Below are 19,728 nucleotides of genomic sequence, written 5' to 3'. Positions count from 1 at the left end.
AGCTTGATAATGGGAACTAGTATCAAAATTTAAAATGAAGTTTTGGCATGACCGGGATGACAAACAGATTGGAGCAGGGAGGCGAATACTACACGGTAACGGTGAGAGAGGCTGCAGCTGTTTGCATGTACCTTTACCTGGTGTAATGCCAACAGGAGTGCATGGCTACTGGTCAAACCCACCCAAAAGCCTGCTCCACGCAGCACTTAGCAGCTCACAAAGCAGACAGCAGTTACAGATGTCCACCCAGTGCTCTCGAAGGGGAGCGGTGCAGCCACAGCATGTTCTCATTCATACAGAGTCGCTTTTAATTCAATTACAGTCTTCCATTACTGAGGAAATAAATGTGGGAGGAAACAAAGGACAGACACAGAGAAGCAAAACAGGAGTAGGAAGTAGGAGATATATGCTTACTGCATCTCGTTTGGCTCCATAGGGCTTTAGAAGGGCTGTCATATATCATGACATTTATTATTTCTGTCATGTACTAGGATGAGAAGTCCATTACAATATCGATCATTTTACTCTGCTCAACTCTACGCTACCTAATACCCAGCATAGCTGAAAAAGCTTACAAGTGATTTAGAAATAGCTGTACAGGGAGAATTGAGAAAGAAATCGGAGTCAACATGGTTTCCCTTAATGGAATTGTCTTTTTAGCGAGCTTTTACAAAACTTAGGAAATTGTATTTTAAACACAGTTAAAGCCACAGCACAGTTGCAGTCAAGCAATCAGAAGCTACAGACACAATAAAGATTTCCTATGCAATCTTAATTTACACACTGACATAATGACATAATCTTCAGCGGTGTTGCCTCATGGCTGTCACGTAACCTCTTCACCGGGCTGTTCCTCCTTTTACCAGTCAATAATTTCTGCTCCAATGAACTCAGGGCCAAAATCTTAAAAGGCATCAAAACACTTAGCCTTCCTTGGTATCAAAAAGACCACTTGCAAACCTGAAAATCCAAACACTTCCATTTAACCTGAAAAAAAACCCAAACCAACCCGCAGGTTGCAATCATCGGATGGGGCGGCAAGGGAGGTGCTGGCCGTTACACCATTAGCGGCAGCCGGCAGCAGGAGCAGGCCGCTGTTCCAGCATTGCAGTGGCAGAGAGGACAGAGCTGTCAGGCCAACCCGTGCCCTAAACACGGAGGTGAGAGCTGTGCTGCCCTGCAGGGTTGCTTTGAGAAGACTGGTCCTCCGGGTTGCAATTTCCCTCCATTTCCAGGTGGGTTTGCAGCCAGCTCAGGACAGGGAGATGTGGTGGAAGGCCATCCTTGCCTGCAGTCTGCTTTTTACTGCTGGTCCTGCCGTGGGTGGACACTAGTTTTCTTCATCGTCCTTCTTTAATGTAGAGTCTGTTCCACCCCCAGCTTTGCCAGTAACACAATACTCGTGCAGAGCAGCATGGAGGGCTGCATCGGGAGCTCCTTCAGTGCTGGAGAAAGCTGTGCTCTGGAAGGCGGGCTGAGGGAGGATGACATCCTGGCATGCTGGTGCTGCTCCATCTCTTCTCTATTCCTGAATATAGCTTTCAAGGGATCCTTCTCATGTTAGGGCCCGATTTCAGACATTCATCCCTGAAAGGGACAAATGACAGACAAGCCAGGATCTCCATAAGGAAGTCACTCAGGTATGACAGTGATGATAAGAAATAAAGTTAAACAGATAAATTACACCAGGTGCGAGCATCACAAAGGTAAAACTTGAGAGAGTCTGAAATTTCTCTTTTTTTTTTTTCCTTTTTTTTCTTTTCTTAAATACCCTAAAAGTCTTACCAACAGACACAGGATCTAAATATCTGATACGAATGATCAAGCCCTGAGTATGGGATAATTAGTTCTAATTTAGAAATAATACATGTACCTGAATATAGGTCCCTTATCAAAAGACATTAAAATTGTACACTTGGGTCTTTTTTTGCATGTAGCTGAGGTCCAGATACGGCACTACTCATGCCCAGATGGATGGTACTAGCCTGGATCTCAGCCAAGTATCTGCAAGAGTCAACAGTAAAAGTTGGATTTTTATGGTGACTTGGACTGAATCAACAGGTCACGGACCAGGATAGACAGTAGGGTCAGGGCTCTGAGTGTCATGAGAGCTAGATGCTGGAGTACCTGGGTTAGCATGGCAACACTTTGGGGAGGGAGGAAGGAAAGCAGACAGGGTGCAAGAAGGATGCGTCTCCCATTGCATTATACGACCTGACGCAGGGATGAGCTGTCTCTGCTTTCCTGCCATTGCGCTGGATGTGTGTTAGAGCCGTACCTTTAAAAAGTAAGAGGAAAAACCTGTGTACCAGATACAATTCAAGGGGAAACAGGATCCTGAACATTTTCACCGGCCCTTGCCAATATACACGACAGTCCTTACCAAATGAAGTTGTCTGGTCCTTAAACAGGATATAATCAGCAGATAAACTGAATTTACCAACTTCTGTATACTGTGCATGTACACTGCTTTGCAGCAACATTTTAGACCAATGTGGTGTGTGGTGTGTTGACCCTGGCTGGACGCCAGGTCCCACCAAAGCTGCTCTATCACTCCCCTCCTCAGCTGGACAGGGAAGAGAAAAGATAACGAAAGGCTTGTGGGTCGAGGTAAGGACAGGGAGATCACTCAGCAATTACTGTCACGGGCAAAACAGACTCAACTTGGGAGAATTAATTTAATTTATTACCAATGGAATCACAGTCAGATCATGAGAAATAAATGCAAATCTTAAAAACACTTTCCCCTCACCCCTCCCTTCTTCCTGGGCTCAGCTTTCCTCCCTATTCCTCTCTCTCCTCCCCTCCAGTGGCACATGAGGACGGGGAATGGGGGCTGTGGTCAGCCTGTCACCCGTTGTCTCTGCTGCTCCTTCCTCCTCAGGGGAAGGTCTCCTCACACTCTTCCTTTGTTCCAGCGTGGGGTTTGTCCCACGAGAGACAGTCCTCCATGAACTTCTCCAATGTGAGTCCTTCCCACAGGCTACATCTCTTCCCAAACTGCTTCAGTGTGGGTCCCTCCCGTGGGGTGCATCCTTTAGGAATAGACTGCTCCCGTGTGGGTCCCCCATGGGGTCGCAAGTCCTGCCAGCAAACCTGCTCTAGCGTGGGCTCCTCTCTCCATGGAGCCACAAGTCCTCTCAGGAGCCTGCTCCAGCGTGGGCTTCCCGTGGGGCCACAGCCTTCGGGCATCCCCCTGCTCCAGCGTGGGGTCCCCCACGGGCTGCAGGTGGGGATCTGCTCCACCACGAACCCCCACGGGCTGCAGGGCACAGCCTGCCTCACCATCGCCTTCACCACGGGCTGCAGGGGAATCTGCTCCTCCCCTCCTTCACTGACCTTGGTTCTATCACAGTTGTTTCTCTCACATATTCTCACTCTTGTCTCCAGCTAAAGTAGTGCAGTTTTCTCTTTCCCCCCATCTTAAACACCTTATCACAGAGGCGCTGTCGCTGTCGCTGATGGCCTTGGCCAGCGGTGGGTTTGTCTTGGAGCCGGCTGGCGTTGGCTCTGTCGGACATGGGGGAAGCTTCTAGCAGCTTCCCACAGAAGCCACCCCTGCAGCCCCCCTGCTACCAAAACCTGGCCTCACAAATCTATTGGCACTCCCAAGTGCCATTTCCTCCCTGGGAACCGTGACTCCAAGGTATGTCTTACACAAAAATTGTTTCCCCACCTGCACTATTTTCTGGATTATTTCCCTGGAAAAATTGGCCCTAAAAGTCAACATACTTGGAAACTTTCTGTGCCCTGCTGCTCCCAAAGGTGAGCCCACCTCCCAGTAGAAGGAGTAGTAAAAATTTGGAGTTGGTGGGGCCGAGATGACTCAGGAGGGAATATGGCAGTTGAAGAGCTCCATAAGCCATGCGTATGCAAAGCTGGCAAGGCCGACTACTACACATAACCCTTTCAGCTACTCTGCTCCAGTAATGCCAGATGCCCCTGCTCCATGAGCTTTTCTACAATGCCTCCCCCTGGAATATTGATTGCTGCTGTGCACTATTACTATACCTGCTCCCAGCCCACAGCACTTCTCTACTTATTAAACCAAATGAACTTGATCCCAAAATGATGCTCTGTATCACTGGTGATGTGTGTGAGCTCTGTTGACCAGCTACAGGCAACCAACCCGTGGAGATGGGAAAGAATAGATGGTACTCCACAGAAAAGTAGGTCATTTTTTCACATCTACTTCTTCTGCAGTACAGCCTTTAAAATATTCTCTCCCGTGCCCCATGGTTCCTGCAGGCTCTGGGAAGGGCAGAGCTAAGGCCATGGGGTGGAGCACAGCACAAGCTTGTCCAGTTCCTGATTTTCCTGTGTTTGTTGTAGTCCTTCGTTTCTATAGCTTCACTGTCAGAGCCTGAAGTGCAGGCCCATTTGATGTTTGGGAAGCATGTAAAACGCTGTGAGCCTGTCCTGATCTTGGGCAGGTGCTCTGGGTACAAGTTCAGGAGATTCCCTCTTCCCAGAGCTGTCTGTTCTCATTTCAAGATCAACAGCACCATCTAGTGACCCCAAATCAGCTGCCTACATACCTGTCTGCCTTCTCTCACCTTTCATACATTCCTCCAGGTCTCCCAGATGAGGTTTGTCTGCCTGTGCCTATCTACACCTTTCCTGCTAGAGGGTTGCTTACTGGAAGGTCTTGCAGGATGGAGGCTGAGGGTACTCAGCCACAATCACAGACCTCTGAGCTGGGATGATCCAAATTCACTCGCAGGCCAAGAAATATCACTGAGCTGTGTACCAGACCCCATTTGGCTCGGTGAGAAACTTTTCTGCCTTCCCGGGCACCTCTCACAGCTTCCACATTCAAAATAAATCTGTTCAGAGAAAGAAAATAGTCCTACCTTATCCTCCCCTTGGTTCTCTACTGTGTTTGACTTTGCTCACATATTCTGTAAGGACCTCAAAGCACAGCAGTGAAAGGTCATGTTTTGTCCCCAAGATCCGTACGTAGCTGGTAATACAGATGTCAAGAGAGTCAAAAGCATGGCCAGCATTACTTCTGGTCTTGCACCCAGGCAGACAGGCAGCTCCACATCTCCAGCATGCATCGAGCCCTTCTGGTTTTCTCCCCATCACATCTCCCTGCAAAAAGCCCACAAAAATAACAATGTGCAGGTTCTTCACACAGACCCAGAGCGGCCAATGTTTCAGTATCATCCCAGCTCCTGCACTGCTGCATTTCACCCTCTCCACAACAGTCTCCAGGGCTCCCATGCTGCATATAAAGACAGAAGGACATCATCTTGACAGCTGTATCATTTTGTGCCTTATTTTCCCAGCCAGGACAATGTGCAAATTTCGACCCTCTCTACTTCACTGCTTCATTCTCTCAGTTCCTTGACTCTTCATCAGGGCACCTTGCAGTCTGAGGATGATGCAGGGAAGGAAACGAGAGGACCCTAAGTTTTTGGCTGCACATGGTGAGGAATTTTGATGCATCACGCACCTCCTCCAGTGTCAAGGTCATGGCCAGGAAAATCATACTATGTGAGATACCCTCTTATATTTCTATCTGCTCATTGGGCTAAAAGAGGTCCCTGTTCCCAGCTGGTGCTAGATGGCACTCTTAGAGACCAGGAATCTGGAGCCAGCTCTCAAGTTTGTAGAGACAAGCCTGGGAAAGTTATTTCAAAAGAAACTACTTCAGAATCATGAAAAACAACAAGATGGATGTTTAAAGCCATCCCCATAAATCATTTCCTTTCCTGGACTTTACTGAGTTTATCTAAGGTAAGCAATAGTATTAAACTATTCTGCATTCTGGGTTATATTGGCCCAGTTGAGGCAGCAGGATGGGGTTTTTAGCATCGCAGCAGCATTCCAGGGTGGTTTACTAGCTCCTGCACACAAAACATCCTGAGTTCACCTTATATGCTTATATACAGAGAGATGCTTATATGCTTCTGGAGGCTTTCGGACAAAGATATTTACTAAACAAATGAATGTTTATCACATTTTCAAACTACAGTTGTGAAAATTTTATGGATGAAACAATGGGCTCTGCTCTGATCTCTGATCACAAATGTGACTTCAGAGATGTAATACACGCTCTATGATCTGTCTGAAGCACTGCAAAGGTCAAAAAATCAAATTGAATGTTAGGAATCACTGGGAAAGAAACAGAAAATACCATTAGGTCAGTGTATGAGTGCAGGGTACAACCACATCTTGACTACTATAGGTAGCAATAGTCCTGTTGTGGAAAAAAAAAAAAAAAAAGACAAAATAAAGGGCTATTCAATAACAAGAAGCATGGAGAACGAGAAACAACTGTCTGCTGTCTCTCCTAATACAAGAAATAGAGGGCATAAAATGAAACTTGTAGGTGGCAGATTAAATAAAAAAAAGAGGAGGCAGATCCTCACCCAACATGTAGCAGAACTGTGGAAGTCACTGCCACAGGATGCTGGGGACACCAGAACTTTACATCTGTTGGACACGCTCATGGGAAAAGAAAAATCAGTTGAGGGAGAGTAGACAAAACAGAGCGTTCTCCGGCTCAAGAAGTCCTTGAACTGCTTGGGAAGATATTCAGGGGAAAACATCACTGTAATCTTAAACTGCTGGCATACATTTCTTCCAGTCACTGTTGGCAGCCAGACACTGGGACTGGCTGAGCATTCAGTCTGATCCAAACAGCGAGGAGGCGAGGGGCTTCTCAACCCAGGCTCAATGCCAGATGTTCCAAGCAGACCTGCAGCTTAAGAGCCCTTTGACCGAGGCTTGACTCCAGCCCAATATACACTGCAGTGCTGGTTACAGGTCCCAGATCCAGAATCAAGTCCAGTTTCGAGGCTGATCACAGACTGCAGTGGGTTTCAGGTCTAGCAGCAGAAGTTTAGGATATTTTGGCTGGCCATTTCCATTCAGGCATAGCCACCTCTGAAAATCCCACAGTGGAAGACTGTTCAGTTATGGCAGGGGCTCCTGCATGCTTGTACTGTCACCTACATGGGAAAACTACTTCAAATGAAGTCTCTGTGTTTTACTGCTGGTGGTCATTGGCAGCAGGTCAAGACAGAAAGGTGACAAAATATTCACATGATCATCTTGATGCTCTTTCACAGCTTCATCCTATAGTGGGGAAAACTAAACCCCCAGAGCAGTTACATACAATGACAAAGTTACCCAACTCCCTTGATTCCTGGATGACACAAAGGGAAAACACATGGACATCCTGTTTAATTCTCTGCATTTCCCATACCAGTTGGGAACTCTGGTCATGAACAGTGCATGTCTCTGTAATCCAGACTTTTAAAAAGCAGGTGATGGGTTTACCAGCGGTTGGGGTCCTATGGGATGTTATTTCTCCAAAGAACATAGAACTTCCTTTACAAGAAAGAGGATTTCCAACTTTCTCAAGAAGAAAGTGATGATTTTTCAATACTTCTTCAATTTCATCTCAAATTTGGAAGCCTGAGTGCTGACAGCAACCTCAAAATAAGAGGTCCCATCTGTCTTGTACTGTACTTTTCAGGCTTTACTCTCTATTTGCAAATCTCTAACAAGTTGTCACAAAGCTCTTTGCCTATTTGCCAACATCTTTGCTTTGTTTTGTTAAGTATAAATGTTAACTGGTCTGACACAACCAGATGCACCACACACATCTCAGCAGCTTCCTGCTGCTGCCAGGTTGGGCTCATGAATTTCATTTGCCTTCGTTGTGGTGCCTTTGAACATGTAATTACAAAGCAGCACTTGTCAGTCACCGTCGTTATCATCTGCCATTTCTGTCACCTCAACGAGAACCCAGAATCCCTCCAGCTTCTTTACCAGCAGGGTTTCGAGGTGGGAAGGTCTGTCCCAGGAACACCTTTAATAACTAGCTGTTGACAGATCAGTTAGCACTTGGCACTCCCAAAGTTAGTGTCTCCCACGTGCTGTCACTGTGTCACACTCACTTGCAGGATGGTTCATCACTCTTGTACGTTCCTGTCTAGCAAACACACCTGGCACGTAGCAGGGACACCTCCTGTGTGCTCAGAGCAAGCGGCCTGTGGCTGTGCTGGAGCTGAGCAGGAGACCAGGTGGACCAGTTCCACGAGGTCCACAACGGTGTCCCTCCATGCTCTGTCATGGCCATCATGGTGTCCACCAACAGGTTGAGTCAGACCCAATCTAAATGGAAGCAGTTGCAATCAGCTGCAAACACACAATGTGTATGTTGGCTATAGGAAAAGCAAAGGTCAACTAGGGGGTCTTAGACACCCGCTTGTTAGACCTGACATGCCTTTATTGTCACCTGCTGCCAGCATCCAAGGTCCCTGCAGAGCCACGGTACCTCCACTGGTCCTCCTAGCACCATCCCATGGCAGCCTGCTCCTCCCTATAGTGCTGAAAGGTGCATAGCCTCTGGTTCACAGAGGCTCCACCAGTTTTGCTTTACAAGATACAGCATTGTTGTAGACTTATATTTCCAAAACTAATAGATCTTTTAAGAAAAAGTCACTCCGTGTAATGAAAAAAATGGATCAGATCCTCAGCTGATATAAATGTCATTAGTCGGTGTAAGAACATCTTCCTCCGGGTATGTTAAATCCACTGGAGCTAGAGCAATGATTATTTTGGCTCACCTTTTTCGTGTTAGTACACTGGAAAACATGGATCAGTTCTGCAGCCACGTTTGTGCAGCGAGGCTCACTGCCTTCGGTGGCACCACACCGAGAGGAGTGGCACCTCTGAGAGAAGCCTTTTCACTCAAACTCAACAAAGGCCCCACACCCCCGGTGTTTTTCTTACCAGTGGCAACACGAAACCATTTTCATCACAGTTTTGGGCTCTGATTTTTCCATCAGACAGGCAGAACCCTTTGTTAACTAATGCAAAGCCTGGGAGCTCCAGGGTACGCAGGCTAAGTTCATGGCACTGCGTTTACAGGATGGGGACTCGCATTTGGGCCTGATGCCCCCTCGTAGGAAATGTGAAGCAACAGGGAAAAATAAATGGCAAAGTGTTAGAAGCAAGCAGATTTGTCAGAGGGAAGAGGCATGAGCGAGGCCGATGCATTGGAGACGTCTGTACACCAGAGGGCACTCTGAAATTACATATGTCGAAGGGAAAATTTATCAAATTATTGGGGCTGGGAAAAGATCTAAGATAGCAGGAGGTGTGGGGATTTCACCTGTAAACAAAGAAATTTTAACCTTTATGCCACCATGTAGGGATGACTAAAATATTGAAACCTGTATTAGAGAAACAGAATATTATGCTAACAAAATATTTTTGAAGATTTGAAATCAGCATCACTCCTTGCAGTGTTTAAGTTCTGGCTTGCTTTACCTTTCATTTATGAAGGTATAACTTAGCAGCGACTTTACTGGAGTCAGACCCATTTAATCAACATTAAATCTAGCCTTTTGGGTAACTTAAGCTGTTATGGATGACTCCTATGCAAAATACAAACTTCACAGTGCCATCCTCTTTCCTGGAAAGCTATGGAAATATGGTCACCTGAATCAGGCAGGGAGCACCAGGAGATTCCTCTGAGTAAAATCCCCGTGCTCTCCAAGCAGCCCTGAAAAAATAAATGCTCGCTGTTGCAGGGATGGCGGCAGTGGGACCTTTCCTGGCAATCTTACCGCTAGAAGGCAAAAGCAAATATGCATAGGGCCAGATTAGCTCTCTAAAGCCCCTGCTTCCAGCCCTGGAAACGCTCCCCTGGGGCACATGGCATTGCCACCCTCCTCTCCGCCAACAGATTTCTCCTCTATCATTAGGAGTACAGTATCTTTCACCGGGTTAGCATTTGAGATGATTTCCTGCTTGCACTCTAACAACTTAACCGTGTAACAGCAAACCCAGAAAGGATGGGTTTTGGGTAACAAACCCCAAAAGGATGAAATCTGCAGGAAAGTGCAGGACTGCCGGGTGGGTTCGGGCGAGCCCTGGAGCAGGTCAAATCCCGCAGGTTTCCTGGGGAAGGGAAGCGTGGAGGTGGAGGGATCTCGGTAAGTCAGTCCGAGGATCCCAGCTCAATAACAGAGAGACAGATAATAGCATTTGAACACTATCTTCTCCAATTCAATTGTATTGATTTATTGCCTGTCCAATGAAGCCATCAAGTGTACAAAATGGTTAATCTTATATTTTTTTTCCTGCTGTCTGCTCAGAGGAGTGAAGTTGTAAACACAGACCCATGCAAGGAGGGGGGGAGGGGGCGGGGGGCAGATATTTGACTCTCTTCAACGCAGATGCTGCAGTGTGTCTGTGCAAAACTAATCCCATTTTAGCACAGGGCAAAGGAAGGACACAAGCCCTTCCCACTTCGGGCTCCCCCTGCAAAGCTGCTCCACCTGCACGGCTTGAACTTGCTGACAAACTCCTTGGCGTTGCTTTGCTGGCCCAGCCTCTGGCATCAGCCTCGCCAGCCCGGGCAGAGCCTGCCCCTGCCCCTGCCCCTGCCCCTGCCCCTGCCCCTGCCCCTGCCCCTGGCCCTGCCCCTGCCCCTGCCCCTGCCCCTGCCCCTGCCCCTGCCCCTGCCCCTGCCCCTGCCTCTGTGCTGCCCTGCCAGCCCCCAGACACAGCTGGGGGGCTGCTGGGCATCCTCCCTCCTCTTCATACACCTCGCTTAGCAAGGCCCATCTGACCTGCACGACTTATCTAATTCAGAGCCTTACCCATCTAAGTGAGGGAAACAATACCCCAGCCCGTACCAGCAGACCTAAAACACGCAGGAGATCGCTGTTGTTTGCAATGTACCACTTCAAAATGGAGGGTGACTGGGGCGAGAGGGTCCCCAGCTCCAGTGCTGGACAGCTAGGAGAGAAGAAAAACAATTTATTTTTTTAAAAAGTATTTTCTTTCAAAATGTACATTTGCAATTAAAGGCTAAGTATGCTGTATATTTTATTAATGATGTGGGATAGCGAGGCATTTTAAAGCTCTCTTTTGTTTTGATGATTTTTTTTTTTGAGGAGGAGGAGGAGGGGAAGGAATTGAAATGGAAAGCTTAACACTTATAATTTCAAAATTTTGGCTTATATTTTAGGTTCTGGTAACATGCAATTACAGGCACTTAGAAAGAATTCCCTTTTTTATACTATGCCCTAGAGCATAAAATTAAGAGGCCAATTCAGGCTTTGTACTGCTTTCAGAGGCAGTTTGCTTCAGCATAGATCAACATGGAGACTGACTGTCGCCTTTCTATTGAATTAGGTCTATATTTTTGACAAGTATGGCAGCAGTATCATCACTTTAATCACCAACAATCCATTGTGTCTCTTTATGCTAATAAATAAAACATTCTGTGTTAAATATTTCCCAGTAAGCACTTGAAGACCTGCAATCACCACTCCTTCTATATGTTCCCAAGTAAAATAATACAATGGTAATAAAATCAAATGATGTCTAGGAGTTTTATAGACAACTAATAGCAGTTATTGCAAAGTGCACATCAGATACCAATTGAAGGTTACATTTCTCTTTAATATAGTATAGCATGCATATTTCACTAACTGTCTCTGTATATCAAATGAATTAAACAATATGATGATATCGGTGAAAACTGGACTTCTTTAGGAGAGGCCTGGAGGTGGAAGAGTCCTACCGGAGCTGTGTGGTAAGAGTGGGAGCCTCTGGAGCACTGAATACAAAACATGGGAAAATCATCCCAAGTTACAGAGAAACGGCCAGAGAAACCTGCTGTCTGTCCCCGACAGCCTGTGCCCTCCTCAGGGCAGGGCCATCCCTCTCCACGCGCCGGGGCTTTGCTCGAGGGGTTGATAGTGGCAAGGGCCTCGCAAACCATCGCAGAAGCAGCCAGGGAGGACCCCCAGCCCGTCACCCTGTCCTCTGTTTGGGAGAAACACACCGGTCTGAGACCGACTCCTGGGACCACGATCATAAAGCAGAGCTGTAGGTCTGAGAAGAAACACAAGCAGATGGACAGCGAGCAAACGAAGGCACCCAGGCATCTGCCACACGTCGTCCTGGGGGGGGTCTGCCAGCCGCTCGGCCAGGGCTCGGGGATGGGCTCCATCCCGCAGCCTCCGGGGACACGGGCTGTACCCCGTGGGCCCCACTGCCGGCACTACCCCACCGCCTTCCCCTGCTCCCACCATCCAGGTTACCCTGCGCCCCCCAGATCCTCCCCCTCGCTCCTTGGCTGTCCCAGGGCTGTGCAAGCCTGCAGCCCCTTTGCTGCCGGAGCAGCTCCCGCACCAGCACCGGGACCGCGCCGCAACGGGGGAGCCCCGGCGCGGCTCCGGAAACGCGCCTAGTCCTCATATTTCCCTGGCTTCATTCCCACCTTTCACTCTGGAGTCCGGCAGCCTTGGAGTCACCCCAAAGAAACCCTCCCTAAACTTCGAGCTTGTCGAGAGATTTTTCCCATCCCCGTTACTAATATGCCTAATATATTCAGGGGGCCTTGCCTCAGTCAACATGAATTGTAAACCACTTCTCTAATCCCCTCAACAATACCCTTCCCCAAACCTTTTTTCTATCTTAATTAGATATTCTATCCCTTTGGTTTAAAATAGTATTTAATTTCACTTAATGATTTCAACAAAAAATATTAGGATTCCCCAAACAGACATGTTCCCTCTGAATTCTCTCATTCTTTTTTCAAGGGCTTCAGTTTCATCTTTTTGTTGCTTTGTCAAAACACAGCTAATTGACTGTCCTAAAAGTACAATTTTAGTAATTTCTCTCAATGAAGCATCGCTGCCTCCTCTATTAACACTGCCTAATTGGACTTTGAATCCCCAGCCAGCGACTTCACCCATGCTATGGGCCCGGATCACTGCAACAGTAAATATCAGCATCCCAGTTAAATGTAGGTTGGCTCACATTCCCCCAAAATTGGCTTTCTTCTCCTCGGAGTCCAATCTGATGTAATATTACATTAACCATTTTTTTCTTTTCTAGGGGAATTGGAGGAGTGGAGGAGAAGCTGGAGCGCAGATCTGCATTTCATCTCCTCGGTAAAAGCGCATTTGCTCCCCGGCGCCGGCGAGGAGGGAGCGCTGCGGATCCGCGGAGCCTGGCGGGAGCCTTTACAGCCTCCCAGCCGTCATTTCCAAGTTTGTTTCTAGCAGCTCCAACTCCAGAGAGCACACCAGGTAAGGAGACGGTAGCGGAGATCCCCGCGGGCCCCACAGCTCTGGAGGGGTACCCGCCACCCCGTCCCTGTCCTGTCACCTGCAGATGGATCCCAGGACAACTCTGCTGTGGGCAGCGGAAGCCATTTCCTATTCTTTCCCCTCTTTCTCCAAAATACATGCTCTGCAAAAAACACATACTGGGGGGCCAGGAAGGTTGACTGGCCACGCCACACCGCGTGCGGCGGCAAATCACCCCCAGTGTTATCTGCAGTGGCTCTAATTATCCTAGAGCATCTGCTATTAAAATGCAAGCACCAGGCCAAGCTACAAGTAGAAAACAGAAACAGAACTCCTCGTTGATGCCTGTAATAGGCACCAAAGGCATATAACTCTGCATAATTGCTAATTGTTATTACTATTGCAGTTGATGCCAGAATTGCCCAGAGATGCCTCTTGCTGCTCGCTTCCCTGCGGGATTGGGGAGGGCGCTGAATCCCACCGCGGCCGGCCGCGTTTCCCTCGGCAGAGACCCCCCCCCCCGCCCCGGCGAGAGGTCGAAGGCACCCCGCCAGCCCGCTGACCCCTCTCAGAGACCGTCAGCGCCTGCCGCAGCAGCAGCAGCGCAAATTGCAAGGGACGAAGTTAACTGCAAGTTGAAGCGTGGGATCAAAGCGCGTGGGGATTTACGAGGGACGGGCCTTTGAAGCCCTGAGCGCAGGACAAAGCGCTCCCCGCCACGCCATGCTCCGGCTTTCAGCTCCGACAGTGAAATCCTCTGGGGCCTAATGAAGCCACTTGACCTCTTGCTACCCCCATTCTCCGATCTGCAAAAGAGGGTATTAACACTTCTGACATCCAGGAGATCAAGGGGACTCGGATGGGTTTGACAAGGGCTGGCAGGGCTGCCCCAGCCCTGCTCACAGCTTCGCTGGAGGGGCCACAGCAGTGCAGCTTAAAAACACCATCAGATACCCTGCTGCGTAGGGTTTGGAGAGCTCTTTAAGGTACACAACACTATCAGATGTTTTTTTTCCCCTTTGCTGCTGCATACCTTTGTCCTCAGTAGGGATCAGCCACAATCTAAGTTTGCTTTTCTGAAATGCACTGGATTTTCCATTGCTCACGCTCAGATGACTCCGCCATCCGCGCCGCTCCGGGTGCAAAACCCTCACAAATCCTACCAGGAAAACTCATTTCTGCTCCATACTTCCACAACCCACTTGCAAATTTACAGCCAGCCGAGCCCTCGCTCCTCCAAAGAGAGTCACCGGGCTGCTCCTCCTTGCCAAAAGCCTGGCAGGGAGGCAGGTGGCTGGGGGGACTGATTTTTAGCGCTGGTGCGGGTTTGGTCCCAGGGAGCTGGGGCTGTGCAGCACAGCAGAGGGCACTCCAGCCCGCCCCACTGAGCGGGGAGCACCCTGCTTAAAAGATGTTGCTATCAGCTCTTTCCTTATTGCAGCCAAGTGCTCCAGCGATAAATGTTTTCTTGTAAACATGCCATAGATGGAGGTAGGAGCCAGCAAAATGGAGATGCCAGAAGCTTTTTGTCTTCGTGATTTAGTTTCTTATTAGAACATGCTACTGGGAAAGAAAAGATATCATTGATAAGACTGACATTAGAGTCAGCCAGTAAAATTAAAACCCCAAGGACTGGCCTGGCCCTTTTCTTGTCAGGCAGGAATACAGATTCTCTGCCAGACTGACACTTTAAGATACTCATAAATGTTAGGGACAAAACTTTAAAAAAAAAAAAAAAAAGAAAGAGAAGGGGTTTTGCCGCCTTCAGTTTTGGCAGAACAGTTTCAGATGCTTTAAAAAGCCTGGCTTTCCATCTGAATGCTCACCCGCCTGCCCCAGAAGAGGACCCAGCCCAGGAGGGTGCCGGCAGCCGTGGGCTTGGGGCTGGAAGCGTCTCCCATTTCTGCTTCCTTCCAAAAAACTTTGGTCTAAGTGATGCTAGAGAAAGCAAGCCTTGGAGCACCGCAGTGAGCCTGTGGTTTCATCCAGAACTTGAAAGAGCATGTGCACAGGGTCTTGATAGATAAAGCAAAATTCCTTTTGAGGTCTCCAGGCTCATGGAGTTAGAGCAAGAGGTATCACAGACTCTGAGCTCAGAGCCGCTGGGAGTTTTGTTCCTGCCCAAATCTCCAGTAACTTCTTGGAGCTCAGATAAATGCTCTGATTTAGTCTCAGTGGCCTCATTCTCCTCTTTCATTTTTTTACACAGAGAAAACCTTGCCCAGAAAGCACATTTTTGCACAACAGGGTGAACAGTCTGTTCTGTGTCTGGGTCCTTTCTCTTAGGGCACAGAGGGTCAAGCTTTTAGATTGAGCCGTCTTGTGCCCAACCCTGCTACCAGCAGCGCGCGCCGAGGCTCCAGCTCCCGCCAGCCTGGAGCAGACAGACCCACTCCCCGCGAGCACCGCGCCGGCGCGGGCAGCAGCTCCCTCCTTGCACGAAGGAGTTTGGTGGCATTTGGACTTCCTCGTGCCTCCCCGGCAGCAGGTGCCTCAGGCAGCTCCAGGTCGAATGGGGATCTGCTGTGAGCACGGGAGGCTGCGCGCTGCGGGGCAGAGCTCGGCACGTCGCGTCTAGCTGCTGCTTCGCATCCTGAGAGCAGAGGGGGAAACAGCGGGTTTGGCGAGGAAATATGGACCTATGTGTGCGCTGCTCACATACGGATCTAACTGAGCACCGCTCCTTATGCTTGCACTTTTTAGGGACGTGTTTATCTTACAAATAAGCCCTTACAATAATCTTACAGCAAGCGCTTAAAATAATCTTACAGATAAGCCCTTCTGTATGTGCTCAACTATAAGCACAGGGGAGTTGATGGGACCTAAAGCCGCCTTTGATTTTGCAGCACCGGCCTCGTGGCCACACACCGGGCTGGGAAGCAGCAGCAGCATGCCAGGCTCACAGGGGGGATTTCTTAATAAATTCTGATTAATAGAGAAGAAGTTCCTCCTCTCCCTGCCTCTTTCACAGCCGCCCAAGCCCTCCTTGACACGTGTGTACCACCTGAGTCTGACACCGATGTTACATGTCATTAACAAAACATAAACCAGCGGTCATATCTTAACGGGAAAAGTTAAATCTCTTTATGCAGTTAAATAAAGGTACCTTGTCCAGTCATTAAGAAGTGATTAGCTTATCTAAGAAATAACAGTGGTAATGCTGTCAGACTGGCACACAAACACTAAAAAGAGCAGGGATCAGATATCACATTAGGCTAATTATAAAGAGGAGAAAAGACAAGCAGAAGCGTAAAATAGCCATGTGGACAGTATTTTGCTGGATTTTTTCTTTGCACGGAAAAGGCTGAACACATTCTGCAAAAGAGAAATTTGAGCATTAAAAAAATTCCTCTTCTGGTTTTATTAATTTAGAACCGTACATAAGAAGGCAGTGCACATGCACGCAGTCTTCTAGGTTGCGTGAAACAGTGGCCAAATCCTGAAAAGCACCAAGGCTCTTAAACCTAACGGGAATCTTTAAATCTCTGCACAACCAACCTGCAGCACAATTCCAGGACTTGCAGCCTTTGCACAACAGAAGGAGCAAGGCAGCGCAGCCCGTCCCACACACCTCCCACTTGCCCCCTCACCACGGCCGAGTTCCTCCTCCTGCTCAGCCACAGAAGCCCCTGAAAAGTTTTGGAGACTGGATATATTAAATTTCTTTCCAATTCTGGCGTGTTCACCAGGGTCACCTTGACCAGCCCTGAAGTCTAAAGTTGCTTAATTTTCATCAGCAAGAAGCTAAGCATCCTCCTTGCAATTTCTACCCTAATTACATCCCTTGAAATAAGGTTTACCTTCCCACTGCCATCCACCAGCTGGATGGTCTCTACCTGCATGTCCCCCTTCCCTCCACACGCAGAGGCTTCCAGTGCATGAACTGAGCATCGTTTCTGCAGCAACCACGACATCCTTTAGCCCCATAAGGCAAGATTTAGGGTCTGGCTGTCCTGACACCTGATACATTTCACTCCCAGGTTATATTTGGGAAAAAAAAGCTCAACTTCTAAAACCAGGAGACAAAATCCAATATACCAAGCCAGAAGCTGCCTGAGAGGAAAAAGCTGCAGCAGAAAGCACCAAAGCACTCGAGTCCTTGCTGGAGAGAGGAGTCTGCTCCTACCAGGGGTGATGGCTGTGGCTGCTCTTCCTGCTCCCAGGTTTGTAAACCACGTGAGTCTTTTCTCACTCAAAACACAGAAAAGTGATGCTGTCCTTAGGATGCCAAAGACCCAGATTGAAGTCCCTCTTCTGCTCAAATTACAACAGAAATTTGACCCTGTTTGCTGAAGGATCCCCTAAACACTTGTTGACTTACAGAGCCAGTACCTTAATCTGGTGAATACGGGAAGTCCTTGCTCTGTGCCCACCTGACCTGCAGGCCTGCAAGACCCAGTCAGGTTTTTGGGACACAGGCACTGAGTGCCCAGCAGATCCCAAACCAGGGGCCACCCTGCCACCCCGAATGATGTTGTGAATGCGGCTGAACGCCTGCTGCTGGGGCGGTGCACAACCAGAGTGCAGTTACCTGACAAAGTGCAAAAATCTTGGCACTTGAGGGACTTTGGAAGCAGAAAACTAGGTGCATGGCAGTGTGAGGAACGTTCAGAATTTAGTGGGAATTGTGAGGGTCTTGATCTTGAATTTAGGCTTAAAACATCAGTTTGCCAGGAGCAGCCGAGGTGCAGACACAGCTTTTGGCAGGCAGCTGCCCACCTTGCTCCTCTGGTCCCCCTCCAGCCACGGCCAGAGACAACCCTCCAGCTCTGCAGGGGATGTGCTGATGCTGAAGGGATACCCATCCTCTGGTGCTACGGGTCAGGACCTCCTCACCCACAACAAAGTTTTCCAACAGAACTAAAGTACTGACCCAATAAGCAGAGGTCAGGACCTGTGCCTGAATGACTGGTATAGCCAGAAATATCTGGTCGCTCTTGGGGGAGAAGGGAGGTGGTTTTCCATTTTTAACACTTGCATGCTTTTTAAAGCTTTTATTTGCCAAAACCTAATATTAATGATGATTGCAGATCCTACTTTCCTTGAGGTAACGCCAATTTTAATGCATTTTTTTACATAACTATAGTATTATTGAGGAACAAATAGTAAGTGATAGATACTTTAATGTAATATGAGTCAATATGTATTTATATGTTCTTTATGACTTAATCAATATTGCTACATTAGCAAGAATAAATACAGTGTTTCCTTTTCTGGCCTTGGAAAGAACAAATAAGGAAAGTCATATTATGAAGTTTAGGAATGAATAAAATCTCTGCGTTTCCCCGACAATTCAGTAAATCTCTGACATCCATTTGTTGTCCAGAGCAGAGCAAGTACGTCCCCGGGCAGGGCACAGAGCAGGCAGCACCCGGACACTCAGTTGGGGCTCTGGTTCCGGTTTTTCACAGATAGCTTCCTAAGAGGAGTTTGAAACAAAGAAACAGGTTCTATCACAGAGTATATGTCCACTTCAGCATCCTGAATCTCAAAATGAAAGGCTTTGAACCCTGAGCAAGGAAGGGTTTTACTGCTGAAGAGTGAGAGTTCACAGCTCACGTTACCCCCATACTTCTGCAACCAGCACCTTCCCGAGCTGTGCGTAGCCCGGCTCTAGCAAAAGCACTCCTGATTTAATACAGCTCAATCCATTCACTGCTGCAAAAGGTATAGCTTGTGACAGGCACGAGACATCCATTTTTATTACGGACAGAAACTTTCCCACCAATTATTTGTTCTGGGGTACTGGCCTCACCCAGTGCAGCAAAGGAGCCCAGCCCCGCCAGCAAGACATTCATCCTACACACTCATCATACAGTGGCAGGCTCTTGGCTGGAGCAGAGCTGCTGGGAAAGCTCATCCCCGGCTCCTCTCTGCACTTGCTGCCCCCGCGTCAGAGTCACTCTCCTGGCTCCCCCTTAGGCACGTACCCGAGGTATTTTTGCATGGTGCAGTGCCACGTCACCGTGCTCCTGACGGATCGGCGCAGGGAGTGAGAGCCAGCATCTGCAACCCGAGTTTGTGCACCTCGATGGGATGCAGGATGTCCTGGTTTCTGGCTTCTGATATTTCTTTTGAGTATCCCCGAACCATGCCAGAATAGGGAAGTCCACTCCTGTCAGTACTGCTGGGAGCCAAATCCAGGCAGCATCTGAGGAAAAAATAAAGATGACAGCACTTGTTGCTGCCCCAAAATCCCCCAAATCCAAGCAAGTGATATGCATTTCTGCCATGACTTCCCAGAACGTTGGCACTGCTGAGTGGAGCAGAATATTTAGCACTTTGTCTTACTTGTGATCTACTCTCTGGGATCGAATGAGACGGACACAGAGCGATACTGGTCTAAAGAAACAGTGCTGGGAAGCAGCTCACTGTTCAGCCTTCTCTAATGGCACTGAAAACAGCTGGAGCTCCAACTCGTAAGGTACATGTTTCCAACACCACGCTTAAGGGCTTCAACTTGATGACCCCAGTGACACTCCTAGCCAAGTACATTCCAGGGAGTTGAAGGCAGGATCTTAATTTATCTCATCCAACTAAAGACACTCAGAGCAGGTCTCGGCAGTGGCCGGTGTCCCTCGATGTCACCCAGCACACCTCCTTCCCCTGCCACGCCGCCCACGTGGCTACAGAGGGTTGCTCGCTTAAAAACCTC

Source organism: Tyto alba, unplaced genomic scaffold (assembly GCF_018691265.1).
Source record: "Tyto alba isolate M040663 unplaced genomic scaffold, T.alba_DEE_v4.0 Super-Scaffold_17, whole genome shotgun sequence".
Lineage (NCBI taxonomy): Eukaryota > Metazoa > Chordata > Aves > Strigiformes > Tytonidae > Tyto > Tyto alba.
This window is presented reverse-complemented; position numbering follows the sequence as displayed.